We start from the raw sequence: 15,928 nt of genomic DNA, 5'->3' as shown, positions 1-15,928 counted from the left end.
CAGCGCAGCGAGAGCTAATTCAAGCTGATACTGGATGAGAGACAGCTGGTACACTGAGACAAACACTTGTACATGTCAATTTAAAGTCTTCTGTTAATCCAACCCCAAGCCACAAGGAGGCCAGAGTATCTCCCCCATCACTCACACACACATACTGGGAGAACATGCCAACTCCCCACTGAAGTGACATACAAACCACTGCTGACTCTTTTTTGTCATTCAGCTGTATGATGTTTCCCATCTACACTGTTGATTTGGTATAGATTTTAACACCGATGTCCTTCCTGATGCAACCCTCTCCATTCATCCCAATCCAGCACCAGGTGCCGACACATCCATGATCAAAGAAAAACAAGGACATTTGACACAAGGCTTTTTTTTGACCACATAACTATGTATAACCCCGGCAGAATGAGAAACTCAAAATCATAATGAAAAGAGATACAGTATAGTGATGTTTTCTGATGAGAAGTCATTACAGCAGGGAGTCCCACTTCCAGCCACAGGAACTCCGAATCTCCATTTACAAGTCAGATATTACTGCAACCATCAAAGACAGTATAGCTTTAAATTGCCGTGCAGGTGGTCCGCGTCTGAGGGCATGCATGAATGTGTGCATATGAATTAATGTGCAGGAACATTGCAAACGCGTTGGTGTGCGTTTCACAGGAGTTGGAGACAGGTTGTTTTTTTTTTATGTGATTGACGGTGATTTGCGGCAATGCTCGCTACAGGATAGACGACATCCATCCACAGAAGCAAAGCTTCTCTCTGCAGGAGTGATAGATGGTTATGCTTCTCCATTTGGGAAATCAGAAGAATGGAAGTCACTCGCTGCCTTGCACTCAGTCTTCAGATCTTGCTCTCTCTCTCTTTCTCTTCAAGGAGAACCTGATCCATTTGTGTTTTGCCAACTATTTGCATTAAACTCGCATCACAGCAGCATGCGGATTAATGAAGCAGCACAGCCTGAGTGGAGGACAGGCAGCAAGACATGCAGACAGAGGGGAGGACAGACAGGTAAACACCTGGGTTGGCACAAGCATGAGCAAGAGAAAAGACAATGAAGGATAAAAGAAAAGGAAAATAAAGAATAGGTAAGGAAATAAGGACCTAGGAAGAAAAAAGGAAAAGCAGAGAAGTACAAGGAAGAGGAATAAAAATATAGGATGAAAAGAAAAAGTAAAATGACTAAAGATACAAGGAGGCAAAGACAAGGACAGAGGGAATACAATGGGATGAAATAGGAAGGATCTTAAGAAAGCAAAGGGAGAGAGGGTAAAAGAAAAGGGGAGAAATGTAGAGACAAATGAAAAACACAAATCTATAATAAAAGGTAAGATAAGCAAAGTATGGGAAGACATGAAGAAAAGAACGTGTGAGAAAAATGGAGAGACAGAAAAGAAAAAGGGAAGAACAAGGCAAAAGGATAAAACAACAGAGAAAATGAAAACAGAGGTGACATGATGAGGAGAGAAGTAGATTTTTTTTCATTGGTGAAAGCTTGACAGAGAGAATCGGATTTGTTGAATGGGGGAGACAGTGAAAACCGCACGTGTATTAAATGAATGCAGCAGCAAATAACTGGTAATGCAGGAGCAGGATGTGGAAAAGTCATTATCACAGCACCAGTAGGATATTACCAGTGACGCAGTGGTAAATCATCAGGTGGGTAGCCTGCATGACCTCCGGTTGGCTCCTATTGTGACACAAAACACCATCAACTTAAAACAAATTCATTTAATTTTTGGATTTGTCCCTTTTGAACTGGAAACAACCACCTCTGCATTACCAGTTATCATCTCTGCATGTCCCTGGATATAACAAGGAAGGAAAGGAAGAAAGAAAGCAAGAAAGAAAGAGACAATGTTGGAGGCAGCTGTGCGTTATCATTAGACTGCTGACATGCTTCTCTGTGTTCTGGCCACCTATCAGTCAATTTAATGGCTTTCTCATTGTGGTGCACACTGACCGAGGAACTTAACACCGTTAAGGCTGAAAGTGACAACTCATAGTTTTAAACTTGCTTTTGTGATGTTGGAAGTGGTTATAGAAAAATCAGACCATTCACTTGCACACATATCTGCTATAAGCTTTGTTTTGATGGTGTTCTCTTGACCAGTGATGTGGAGGTTTTACACTGAAATATGACACATTTATGGCACAAAGAAAACTGTGTTATTCCACATCACAAAAGTGTTCGTCTACATATACGTGTGCTTCTTATGACAACACAACACCAGCTCTGAGAGAACACACCTATGCCCTCATCGGCATTTAGCTACTGCTTCATCTTTACATCAAAGACAATCAATAACACAGCATTGTGTGTTTAAAAATTTAAAACAACCCATTGTGCTTTGTCTCACAACTGTAAGTATCAGTTCATTATGTTGTTTGAATGAATTCCAAAGAATTGTTTAGAAAAAAAAGATTTATTTTTTTCATTTTACATTTTAAGTCAGGAGCGTAAAGAATAAACTTGAAATGTCAAGATTAACATCAAGTCTTTAAGTGGATTTGCCCTTTCATCTTCCAGCAAATAAACAGCATGGTAATATCAGTGTTGGGACATTGAACAGATTGTACTGAAGGGGAAACCACACAGGCCAGTGTGTCTTATCACCACAAGTTACATCTCCTTGTAAAGAGACAAACAAATCTAGTTGTGCATGTGGACTGAAGTATTCTTGAAAGGTTTCATTTGTGGCTGCAGGACATCAGAGTCACAGAGACCTTGATGGGATAAAGGTCACTTGTGTGAACGCATGTGTTCTAAACACATGCACAAATACACTCTTATCCATGTCTGTGATTTGCCAATTCTGTGTAAAATTCTAACCTTTTGGCTTCAGATTTATTTCTGTCTCACTGTAATATTTCCCATTAACAACTGGATTAGTAACAATTAACATTAAAGTGCACCTGGATGTGTGGCAATCCATCCATAGTGTGACTGTGTGAAGAGAATGATAATATTAAAGGTGACATCGAATGCTTGTATCACACATATATGTTAGTTATGGAGGTCTACTTACATATATTAACATGTTTTCATGATTAAAAACCTCCTAATCGCTGCAAACGAGCCGATCAAAATATCTCCTCACTGACGCTCTCGTCAGCCGCGCTGTTTCAGACCAAACAGTTGCTGTGATTGGCCAGCCAACGAGAGCTTTACAACTGTCCTGTGATTGGCCAGGTACCTGGAAGTGACGTAATAGATAGGCCAGCTCTCAGATACACAGCTCCCCCTCTGGCACGGTGGATGCTCTGCATCTCAGCAGCTACAACGAGACTAGTTCTTCTTCTTCTTCTGCGGTTGAATGTACGCAACCGGATGTGCCCGGACTAGTGCCCGCACCGGGAGGCGCTACGGTGGTGAGGATTTCTGATGACGACATCAAATTAAGGAAGTGTCGATCCGCTTCGCAGAGCCCAGGAAAACAATACAACACTATTTTCTCAGCAGTGGCTGAACTGTTTGTTCTGAAACTTTAGGGTTTCATAAACGAGGTAATGACGCAGATACACACACACAAACGCAGTGTTAATTGGAGCTTCCGGTCTATGTCACCTTCAAACACACCTACATCGTCTTTCCTAACAACCAGACACTTATTTATGATGTGAAGCACAGAGGTCTACTCTCTCTGCAACTCACTTTGTTGTGTGTGTGTGTGTGTGTGTGTGTGTTCTTATTTGGGCATATTTGTGAGGACCAAACATTTTGGGAAAGTGAGGACATTTTGGCAGGTCCTCACATCCTGTCCCCCCTTTAAGGGGCTTTTTCAGGGTTAAGAATATATGACTATAACTCTAAATGGGTTTAGGTTAAGGTTATGGTAAGGGGTTAGGGAATGCAATATGTCTATGAGTGTCCTTGCTGCAAATGCTGTGCAAACGTGTGTGTGTGTGTGTGTGTGTGTGTGTGTGTGTGAGGGGATTCATTCACCATCCTGGGACACATATCTGTTCACAGAGTAAGTGATGTCCAGCATTTTTATTTCACACTTAAGTCCACTTGAAATATGTCAAGAAATGTGAAATAAAGAAAATTCAAGTTTACTTTTCTTAGCTGTGTAAAATAAAATCTACATAAAAATGAAAACCTATGCCTTTAACTGAAGCTTTTTTTTTTTTAACAAATATGTGCTTGTTTTGAAATTGACAAGGCAGACATGCCACAACAATGCATTCTGTGTAACTGTGCTGTACAAATATTTGGATTTATGTAAATCCCCACTACCTGAGCGAGACTGCCCGTTGTTAATTCATCAATGTGTGCAACTTGTGTACAAAAGCTTCGTTATTTGTGAGGGTTTCTGTACCCGTGGGTCCCTGGAAGCCTGGGCCTGCATGAGTGTGTGTGTGTGTGTGTGTGTTTATGTCTTCCTCCAAGGACGTTGGTAGGTTGTGCTGCAGACAGAGATATGTAGTTGTGGGTGAGAGCACCGACATTTCAGCAGGAACAAGCTGTTTTCCCCAACACACAAATCCAGTGTTTGTCGCTGTGATTTATTGTGAGCCGGCTCATGTGGGCCACTGGAACGCTAAAGGACATGGACACACACACGCACGCACACACACACACACACACACAAACAAACACACATTCAACCTCAAACAAAAAGTATGCTTGCACAAACAGAAACACACATTAAGGAACATTACCTGGTGACATTCATTTAAGTGGACACACATACAAGCTCAACAAGGGTTATACACACACAGCAGATAGAAGCATAGTGTTTATGGGTTTGTGTGTGTGTGTGTGTGTGTGTGGTGCTCAAGGTTACATCTAAGACGTTCAGACCCTCTCTGATATAGATCTGACATCCTCGCTTGTTGGATTTGGTCTAATGCCATAAGGTGACACACACACACACACACGCAAACACACACGTTTTTAGTTGATGTATAACACGAATGCACAAGTACACAGTTGTGTGTGACACTCACACCAAGCAACACACATACTCAGAATACCATGGTACACACCTCTGTAAAATGCACAAAAAACAAACTGAAAAGGACTATTTTATTGAGATTTGAGGATTTTCCAAAGAAAATTGTCACCAAAAGTTGTTTTGAATATTTATTGCATTGTGTAACTGTATGATACAGCAACAATTGGTTAGTGATTACTAAATTGATATTACTATTCTCAAGATCAATGAAATGGTTCCAGTGTTCCATTTCCTAGTTCTTTTGCACCTCAATGAAATTAAACTGAATATGTGTGGTTTGTGGGCAAAATAAATCCCATAATTGAATTATTTTTTCAACATTTTCAAAGATTTCATGGACCAAACACTTGATTAATCCATATGATTGATATTATAACCAACCATCTGTTAAGTCAAGTGCCTGTGAATATCGCTTCCTCTCCACATATATTACATGGGACTCAGTAGACATATTGTACAAGGGCAGCCATGAGACAGACGTCCCCCCCTTTGTGTTCCCCTTTGGCACAAAACTATAAATATACAGCACATTAATGCAGAGACATTAGTTTGATTGTCATAGATAAATGAGACTGTGGCTGAGAGCGCCATTGGCCTCAGTGCAGTGCATTTTAGACCACATGACTCGTCAGTTCTTTTACAACGTCTTTGTAGCTCCAGGCAGAACAAACCTGGGATCCAAATGTTCGTGACAGGCTTCGGTGTCAATCCTAATATCAGTAAGTGTTATTGTGGTAGATTTCAATTATAAATCTGCAACAGATATTTTTTTACTCTCCGTCTCACTTTAATTCCTCCACTGACTTCAGGGTGCTGTGCTTTCTGAGCATAAAATTATTCATATAATTCCTCGTACATCTAACTTTAATTAGGATAGCAGCAAAACACACACACACAAAATCCAGACGTGTACACTACAGCAGACGAGATGAGGGAGTGCAAGTGGAGGACACGCAGAAGAAATAAATCTCACAGCTGCACTCACACAAACAAACTTCGCTACATAATGTGTAAAACAAGTAGAAGACACACACACACACACACAAATAGTATTTCACACATGCACGTACACAAAGCATGCAGATCCATACAAATTGCATAACATCATCCTTCAACATTAGCCCATTCCTTTTCAAGGATATACTTTATGATATTCTGTGTAAACACAAACATGTCTTTTAAGTCTGCTCCCTGATTGAGGACATACTTAATAACACAAACATACTGTCCCAACACTGGAAGTCACACACAGACACACCGAACCTTAACCATCACAACTAAATGCCTAATCTTTACCCCAACCCTAGCCTAAAACCAGGTCTTAATCCTTCAAAAAGCCTGTTAAAGTTGTGTGGACCGGCCAAAATGTCCTCACAAAGATAGGTTTGCTAAACAATTGGTCCACGAAGCCTACTTAAGTTATGTGTACATACACACACACACACACGCACACAGTGGTAGTGAGGACACTCATAGACATACAGCTTTCCCAATCTCCTTAACTTAACCCTAACCTTAATGCCTAACCCTAAACCTCACCTTAACCTAAACCTTATTCTAACCCTAACCTCAAAACAAGGTCTTCACCAGAAAGAGGCCATTTTAAGGTGCGACAGAATGTCCTTTGTGTTTTGGTCCTCCCAAAGATGTACAGTATTTACAAGTACACACACACACATGTGCGTGTACTTACACACACACACTTTTTCTGTAGCCAACAGTCACATCTCAACAGGAGCCCATTTAAATTCTTTCAATTAAATCTGCTTAATGAACCACGCCATGCTTTTAACACTGGACATCATTAGACGACTAAATCTCCTGATGGGACCACTTATAGTGTGTCTAATACAGTGTCTGTATGAGGGCTTCAAATTTTAGAGTGAAAGAAAAAGAAAAAAACTCTCAAGACACACTCTTGGCTAGATGAGAGTACTTTCTTTAGTTTCAGAGTGCTTTTCACTTGTTCCATCCATCTTCTACCGCTTTATCCTCCACATGAGTGTCGCGGGGGTGCTGTGCCAATCTCAGCTGACATAGGGCGATAGGCGGGGTACACAGTTCGCTTTTCACTTTTTTAGTTCTTCCAAATACAGACAGAACTGCCACTGACATTTAACAGCCGTGAAATAAGAAAGAATGCACCTTTAAAGAATCACAAGGAACAAATGTGACAAAAAAGAAGTCAGCGCAGATATCCCCAAACACCAATTTGCTAGGGTAGACAACATATTTTTGTTTAACCTTTCAGCGTGATGTAAATAGAGACCTGAGGCAGATCTATAATTCTGCACCTCCTCTCGTCTCGGTTTTATAGTCTTGGGGAAATCTTGAGGAACATCCAATTTGAGGAAAGGTCACTATTCCAGTGTTGGTAACAACTTCCTAATAAAACACGTACTGGACCGATTCAGAGATAGAGACGCTGCCTTGTGGTTTGCCCAGTGCCATGTTAAGAACCAGAAATTAGGACATCACCTGCCACCAGACACTTATTTACAAACTTGACATCATATGCTATTGAAGAACACCTGAAACAAACATTTGAGTCAATAGAACTACATTCCAATTGAGTTATTTTTGCAAAGAGCAACGATACGCTTGATGGCTATTCAATATATTTTTACTTCTGGGTTTCCCTCTCATCCAGCAAATCGGTGGACTTATCGGAAGATCTATAGTCTGAACATGCTCATCGAGATGGAACGGCTCACAATACAGAGTTTCAACAGAATTTAATGATGTGCGGATGAGACTCAGTGTGTCTCTGTCTGTGCCACAAATGCATTTCATATGCTTGGGAATTGTTAGTCGAGGACACGTTGATGTGCAGACTGGAGGAGCCAGGGAGCAAACCACTGACCCGCTTCACCTCCTGAGCCACAGCCACTACAGAAGAGCAAAAGGAAACTTGCTTGTGATTTGTGTGTGGCCTGTAATACTGTGTTGTTGTCCACAAACAAACCATGCGTCTGATGGCAGGGGTGACCAAACAGATGAACCCAGTGTGAAAGCTACAATACCTATGGTACCGACCAACAATATCCAGAAACACTAGAGCTTAACAAGTTTGTGTGCACCTATATATTCAATCCCCAGAGTTCAACAAAACTCACACATTTAGACAAACACCTGGATGCCCTTCTTATACAAACAGCCCATAATGCTGACCTAAAATAAAAACATTTCCCCGTTTTCTGTTTATAGTTATGAATGTTTTACAGCTGAGCTCTTTGACTAAAAGAAGTCGAACATATGCTGGAGATTGAGGTTTCTGGATAAATACTGTATAATTTATGATGCACTGTATTATTTCACTACATAATTTATGAAATGCAACCCACTACTAATAAGTGGGTTAACTCATATTAATGATTGCTCATTTCTGTAAGATGTAGGTCTGTTTAACTTGAGAACTTTTTGTGCACATTTGATATTTTTGGGTCCAGAAAATAACTATATTATTACCTCTGCCAAGGGGCTTGTATTTTGGAAACATTTGTCCGTCTCACTGTCTGGTTATGAGCATAATACCTCAAAAAACGAAAAGGGCTTATTTGGATGAATTTTTTTTTTGCTTTTTTATTTGTTTTTATGTTTGTTTGTTTTAGAAAGGTCTTGTGAAATATTACATGGAAGCTGAGCTGAGAGTCAAAGTATGACCCTAGAGTGCCAAGTTGCAAACATCGTGCAGCGTGAAGCTCAGTATGTGCCGCGTTTGCCCACTGAGAGAAAGTCTCATATCTGAAAGTTGGCGTGAAATGAGACGTCAGCTTTGAAGTGTAAGATGGCGATGTTTTGATATAGTGTTTTCAATCTCTCTGCTTTTTCATCACAAGACAAGACAGAAGCTAAATTAATTCATGAGCCACTAAGCATGGATCCAACACTAAGTCCAATATGTATATTTTTTTGTGAACATAAATTAGGTTTAACATTTTATAGTTAGAGTAATGGATAAGGCCATCCTGGAACGTAGTTAGTGGGTTTGTTCAGATTCAACGTTGAGATCATTCAGTACAGGTCATTTTTAAATAACCTTGACCATTGAATCACAACAACATACGTTTATTTTTATTATTACCACAAAGTGATCACGAGTTTCCAATGACGGATGGGCCAACAATAGTTGTTCTTGTAGAAACGGTAATTGAATGGATTTGCTTTCACTAAATGAGAGTGGATTGCCTGGTAGTTATGGCATCGCTGTGTCCCCTGTTGCCATCTGTGGTCTTTTTTTTTTTCTTCCTTCGGCTCCTGAAGGAGAGGCTCATGCCTCCAATCCATTTGGTAAATGTCTGATAACCTACTTTAGCACACAGTGGCCAGGTATCTGTAAATATAACCCAGGTTTAGAGAATAAACTCTCTACTCAATATGATAAATGGCATTAACATCACAAAGTAAAGTAGTTTCATTCTTTTGTTTGTAGCCGTTCTCCTCCATTATTACTGAGCAGAAAATACAGTGTATCGTGTTTCATCGTCATAAAACCTTCCTGAACAATAAGCTCTATTGAATTTCTGCTTTGTCCTGTACAACACACACACAAACACACACAATTGAATGTACCTGTTCACTGAAAACCCTCACACACGCACACACACACACAAAAATAACTGAATAACGGTTGGAGAGAAGAAAATGATTACTCAGTGTTTTTTTTTTTCTTTCTCTCTCCGCTCTTCATCTGGTTTTCCTTTATATGTGTTTTATTCTTTTTATATAGCGAAGCTTGGCCAAGAAATCATTGCAGCAATATTACTGCTTTTTGCTTAAACGAATGTTGGAATGAGATCAGATAAAAATGCTATTTATTTCTCATCTCTGCCGCTGTGGTAGTGGCTTTCATTGAGATGAACGCACATGAACACACAGAAACCAACCCAAGATAAACACACACAAAACAACAACAAAAAAACATGACAGAGAAATAAATGAAAGATCTTTGGCAAAACTCAAATAAAATAGTGGTGAGAGCCGGTTGGTGGCATGTAGCTGCTTTCATACGTGCACTGAAGTGTGTCAAATAACCATAAAAGGAGGTTGTTGCTGACATTATGGTATTTCTCCTCCTACTAAGTAAAATCTCTGAATTATGCCCATGAGAGAACACAGAAGAAAATAAGTGAATAATTCACAGCGAGCAAGTGGGTGCAGTGTACTGCCTGCTGTTTGACTTGTGTATGAATGTAACTGACATTCTCCTGCTGTCGTGAATGTGTCTGGCCCAGTCTATCTCCTGTTGCATCGGTTTTGAGTGAAAGGCAAACTCCTGACAATGACCAGTGACAATAATTATGGCTTCTGGCTGAAGTGACTGAGGGAGAGCAAGACCTTTGCCCCAGTTCAAGACCAGGTTGAGACAGAATGTTGGAACGTTTTACCCTGCAACACTGCTGAGGACTTCCTGTACTGTGTAAACCTGTGATGCATTGTTTTTTTTCTAAAGAGGAAAATCATCTAATCCTCGATCTAAGCAGGTGTTTTTGTGTCTCCACCAGTACCGATTGCTCTAAGACAGCAATGGAAGCTCAGCTTCCTCTAAAATGTCGTCAAATATATACGGTGTTGTTTTTACATATCAATACTAAATGTGCGCTGGAGCGTGATTAGCACGTGTCACAAGTTTGTTCAGAATCAGCTGCTGATTTTCGTATTAAAAACATGCTCAGCTACAACTGTTCTCTATGGGATGGCACAGACTAAGCTTTTTTTGGCTACGGCAAAAACGCCACTTCCACGGAAGCTCAGCTTCTCTGAGAGTCAAGGGAGCAGTTAGCGCGGATGCTGGGCTTCTGTATGATGATTGGAGGAACTGTCTGAAGGGAACCAGTTTTTGATTGACAGCCTCAGGCCTGTGTGGATTTTGAGAGGGAAGTCTGTAGACAAATACGGTAGCTGTTCGCCATGTGTTATTTGCTCGACAATATATAGCCCATTTTCATTTGTACATATAAACTGAATAAAAACATTGTTAAAGCATTTCAGTGGGGATGAAACGAGCTTCCCCTGTTTCAAAGACCAGCAACCACCACTGGTCTAGGCCTAACCAAAGGTAACTCATTGTGGCAAAACCTTTCATATATATATATATATATATAGTCTCATATGTGATTAAAAAAACACTATATAAAAAACGCATATATATACATATATACATATGTATATATATGTATATATATATATATATACATATATACATATGTATATATATGTATATATATATATATATATATATATATGCGGTTTTCAGAGACATTAAATGTCAATATATGATGCTGGCAATGAGTTTGATTAGGATCCAGGCAAGTATATATACAGTATATGTAAAGTATGATATGCACCAAATATAATATGGAATTTATTTTAATTCGATTTGTTCAGGGTCACAGTAGAACACTGAAAGTGCCACAAAAACTTTGGTCAAGCTTTGTTAAATCTGTATGCTGGCCAGTGTGACATGTTTAAAGACGTTAATCTTTTTAAGTAGCCATCGACTTAGTGACACACTCACACACACACACACACAGAACCCAACAGGCGTCTATAGAACCTGCGTCACACTTGTCAAGAGAATAGCAAACCAGCAAAATCAAAGAAATATACCACCAACAGAGAATATAAAAGAAAAATTAAAGGGATTCAATTCAGTTTTAGAAAGCAGAGGTGTTGGTTGGTGCTTTGTGTTTTGACCCTGCTGACATGGCTGTAGATGTTAATCCTTTTAGCAGCTAGCGGCTTAGTGTGACAGGCAGCCCAGAGAACAGTTACCCACGATTGCAGTGGAGGTGCTGACTATAAGGTGAAAAATAATGAGGCGTTTTAGACTGGCTATCCTGAATAAAGGATGACCAATAGGATGAAGCGTCTTTTTTTACAGGTACAGGTAATCACACATTGGCTGCTTGTGTGCCAATCGTCAGCTGGTGCTGAGATTGGGAGGGTTGACGTAACTGACACTACATTGTAGGTTGTTTTTTTTGCTTTGCTTTTGAACTAGCTGGTGGCATTGACGCTATGTCCACCCCAGATGCAGACTGGAATGTTTTTATGACTAACTGACAAATTGCCAGGAATTGTTTGTGACAATTTTGATGCCAAGAAGTCTTGACATCCATGTCTATATATTTATTATATTATATATTATATTTCTGTCCATTTTAGGTCTTGAAAACACAAGTTAAGTTTTCACTTAACCTCACCTGAAACAATTTAAGTTGTTTGTTGCCACTTTTGCCTCTTTTGAAAAAACATAATACGAAAAACTGTTTTAAGTACAACTATAATAAGTGTGTGTGAATACAAACTTTGAAGTAACAGTAAAATGTAACTTTTGATGAGGTCTGTTGCTACCTACAGCCACTGCGATAATGCTGACACACCAACTACATTCAATTATTCAAATATGAAAAGGTGATCTGAAGAACATTGTGCACAATTATAACAGATTAAAGGCTTATGTGATCAAGGCGCTAACAAAAGACACAGAGACTGTCAGTTACACTCAAAAGCCACTTTTGTGTCACATTTTCTAAATGCTGTTCTCCCAAAATCAAGACACCGCTTGATTTTGAACATGTCTAGATGCAGAATGGAGTATAGATGCTTGTTTTGATATGTCTGCATGGTTCCTAAACCTGTAGCCAAGAAGACGGAGAAAACGTCGCCAAAAGATTTAACTCCAGCCCTCCAGGCATTCATGAACAATCTGAAGAGCCAGCCAAAACCCACAGGCAATGCTAGCAGGGGAAACACTTTCCACAAACTCAAAAGAACCGTCACCATCAAATCTGCTTTTGGCCATTACACAACTGAATGAAAAACCTGGAGGATAAATGTCTTACTTTGTCAATGCAAATCCAGAAGCTCCAGTCAGACCTCACAGAGAAAACATGAAAACACTGTCAAAACCATGGTGGCCAGCAACAATGCTGTAATATGACATGAATCTCCAAAAGAACTGTGTTCAAATTTTAACACAACAGTTACAACTACCTTTATTTTGGCCACATTCATCACTCCATAACATAGCCTCATTCACACATGGAGTGAATGGTGCACAATTTAAAAATCTGTGATTACAAGTCAATTTTGTTCTTACCTTGCTTAGTATTTGCCAGTGTTGTGTTATCATGAGGCCTACATTACCTCTTCAATGTCTTCCATCTGTCATTTGCACAATATTCAGCCACTGACTCTACAGCTCTCTACAAACTCTGCTGCTACTCGTTACAAACTGCACTGATGTCAGTGAGGAGGCCACAAAAACAGCAACAGGTGCAGAGGTTTGATAAAAACAGGCAGCACACAAAGAGGCAAAAAACCTAAAATCAGTAGCAGAGCTGCACCGTGCTGCTTCCTTCTCACCTCCATTTTGAATTTTAGCTCCGCCCCCTTTGACTTGTGTATTAATAAAGTTTGGAAGGAAAACCACAATTTCTGCCCCTAATCTTTATTCAATATTTTGTAATCACAAATTACAAATCTGAATGTGTTTTAAAACCTTTTTAATGTGTTTCACTCTTTTACACGGATTTCATGACACCACCATTTCTCAAATGTGAGGTCCCGCCTCCTTTTAGGTGCCTGTCCAAAAGACCCTCCCCTTAAAGGTCAAGCACAGCATAAAACACACAAAAGACAAAATATCTGAAGGACAGGTTTGTGTTTATTTCATTTTTTTTTATCAATTCCAATCAAATTGATTCAAAGAAGATTTTTTTGTGTCCCCCAGAAATACAAAACTTGCAATTCTGAACCTAAGCTCCAAGTCCACTATACTGTCAGCTGTTTCTCTCTGAAGTTAACCTGAAGAACAGACATTTTTCTGTTCAGACTGAATGTGTTTACACCTAACAGTCCACTTTCCTGATGAAAATTTGATGCATTGTTTAATTTTTCAACGGGTTCAGCTCATGTTCACAAAGGCAAATCTCAAACAGATTATAGATGAAAAACAAAAGCCATGTTATCAGTTATTGGTCAGATATGTAGTAAAAAGACAAACATCCCGCAATTTCTACATCACTGAGCATTGGTCAATGTTCTTGTGGTGGGTGTATGGGCCTGAAGGATTGGGTACAGTATTGGTGTTCCCCATTCCCCAGTCAGGAGTTGAGAGAACCACAGTCAGAACAGAGTCAGACGACTAATGCTTACACAGCATCCACACTCTGCTGTTTTTCCACTCAGTGCAGGAGGGTCCTGAGCCGCAGGTGTTGCCATCATCCTTTGCCCGCGGCTGTGATGCTTGTCTGAATGTGCTAGTTAACCTGCAGAGGAGGAAGAGATGGGACCCACACCAGTGATTAACCATTCCAGAGTTCACTCGCAAGTGGTCAGAGACCACTTCTTTCAAGTGGACCAGAGTTTGGTTGTTTGGTCCTGATCAGAGGCCTTGGACTATACGTTCCAAACAAACCGTCCTGTGGGGGCAAACGCACTAGGGTTCAATTTCACTGCACTTGTCAAACTGACATTCACATTTGGTGCCAGTCCCAGTTTTATAGACACTTTCCAGAGTTCATGTATGGAAACATTTTTAAAGAGAGCTATTTGTGCAGAGACATAATAAAGCTACAAACTGCAGTTCAATTCAGGGAGCTGCTGCTTCCTCACAGTTACAACGTTGATTCACTGCATCATGTTCCCTCTCCCACAAATGACCCCTATCTTGAAATCACTTGGAAAACAGCAATAGCAACACTATCACTTTTAGAAGGCTGCACTTCGTGCTTGTGGTCATTAAGGTGACAAACAGTCATTGGTCAGAGTTAATCTTTTAAGCCACCGTAAACTTTTCTCTAGCTCCTGACTCTGTTTACCTTGACATGTTTTGGATGTATTTTAGTTTAACTGCAGGTTGTTCAGGATCATGGCTAAATGGAAACAGCAGAATAAAGACATGGCTGTGGTTTAAGTGTGATCATTAATTTTCCGAGTATGATGATTAATGGTAATATCATATTTACATTACTGTCTCAATCTGGTTAATATTTGTGAATATTTGTGTCCATGTTGACATATAACCCAGTCTCAGGGAAAGTGTTGTCGATTGATTTGTAGTCGCTGCAGGTTGAACACTGATAATTTGCTTCCAGCCATATATTCCTATAATTAATACAAGTCTACATTAGTAACACAGGCTTTTACTGTCATCCCTCTTAGATCTATTAATGACCCAGTATCATTAGGCTAATCGCTTTAGCGACCAGAGAAATTTGCTGCCATGACCGTTTTAATTTAGATTACAGTAACACCGCTCACAGTGTCATCATCTAAATGTAATTTTTTTTTTGTTTTATCTGTGGATTAGTGTTGGGTCACATTATCTCTTCGTTTTTCAGCCATTTGTGTCTCAAGTCTTCATTTTAAATACTGATTATGGAAAGTTTTTCCTATTAAATAGTCAGTGAACTCAGGTGGTGGTTAGAGTTGTTAGCACTCTGGCCTTTAAAGCAGGAAGACCCGGGTTTGCGACCCGGTCGGGTCAACAAGGGCCTTTCCGCATGGAGTTTGCATTGCATGTGTTTTCTCCGGGTTCTCTGGTTTCCTCCCACAGTCCAAAAACATGCAGATTTGAGGATTAGGCAAATTGGATACTCTATTCACCATGGATGGTGGTTTGTCTCCATAGGCGTGGCCCTGTGATGGACTGGTGACCTGTCCAGGTTGTAACCCACCTTTCGCCCTATGTCAGCTGAGATTGGCACCACCTCCCCCCGTGACCCTCACGTGGAGGACAAGTGGTGGAAGATAAGTGAGTGAGTGAGTAAACTCAGATGTTACTATTCACATGAATTAAGTCTCAACCAAATAAAACATAACAATCATTAGTGTGATTAACAACGTGTGTTCACCCAATATTTACTGAAAAGGATTATCAACAGAACATACATTAAATTGATGAATGTATGTCCAGCTACTAATCAATAATTAGACTCACTGCACTTCAT

Source organism: Solea solea, chromosome 6, assembly GCF_958295425.1.
Source record: "Solea solea chromosome 6, fSolSol10.1, whole genome shotgun sequence".
In the NCBI taxonomy this organism is placed as follows: Eukaryota; Metazoa; Chordata; class Actinopteri; order Pleuronectiformes; family Soleidae; genus Solea; species Solea solea.
This window is presented reverse-complemented; position numbering follows the sequence as displayed.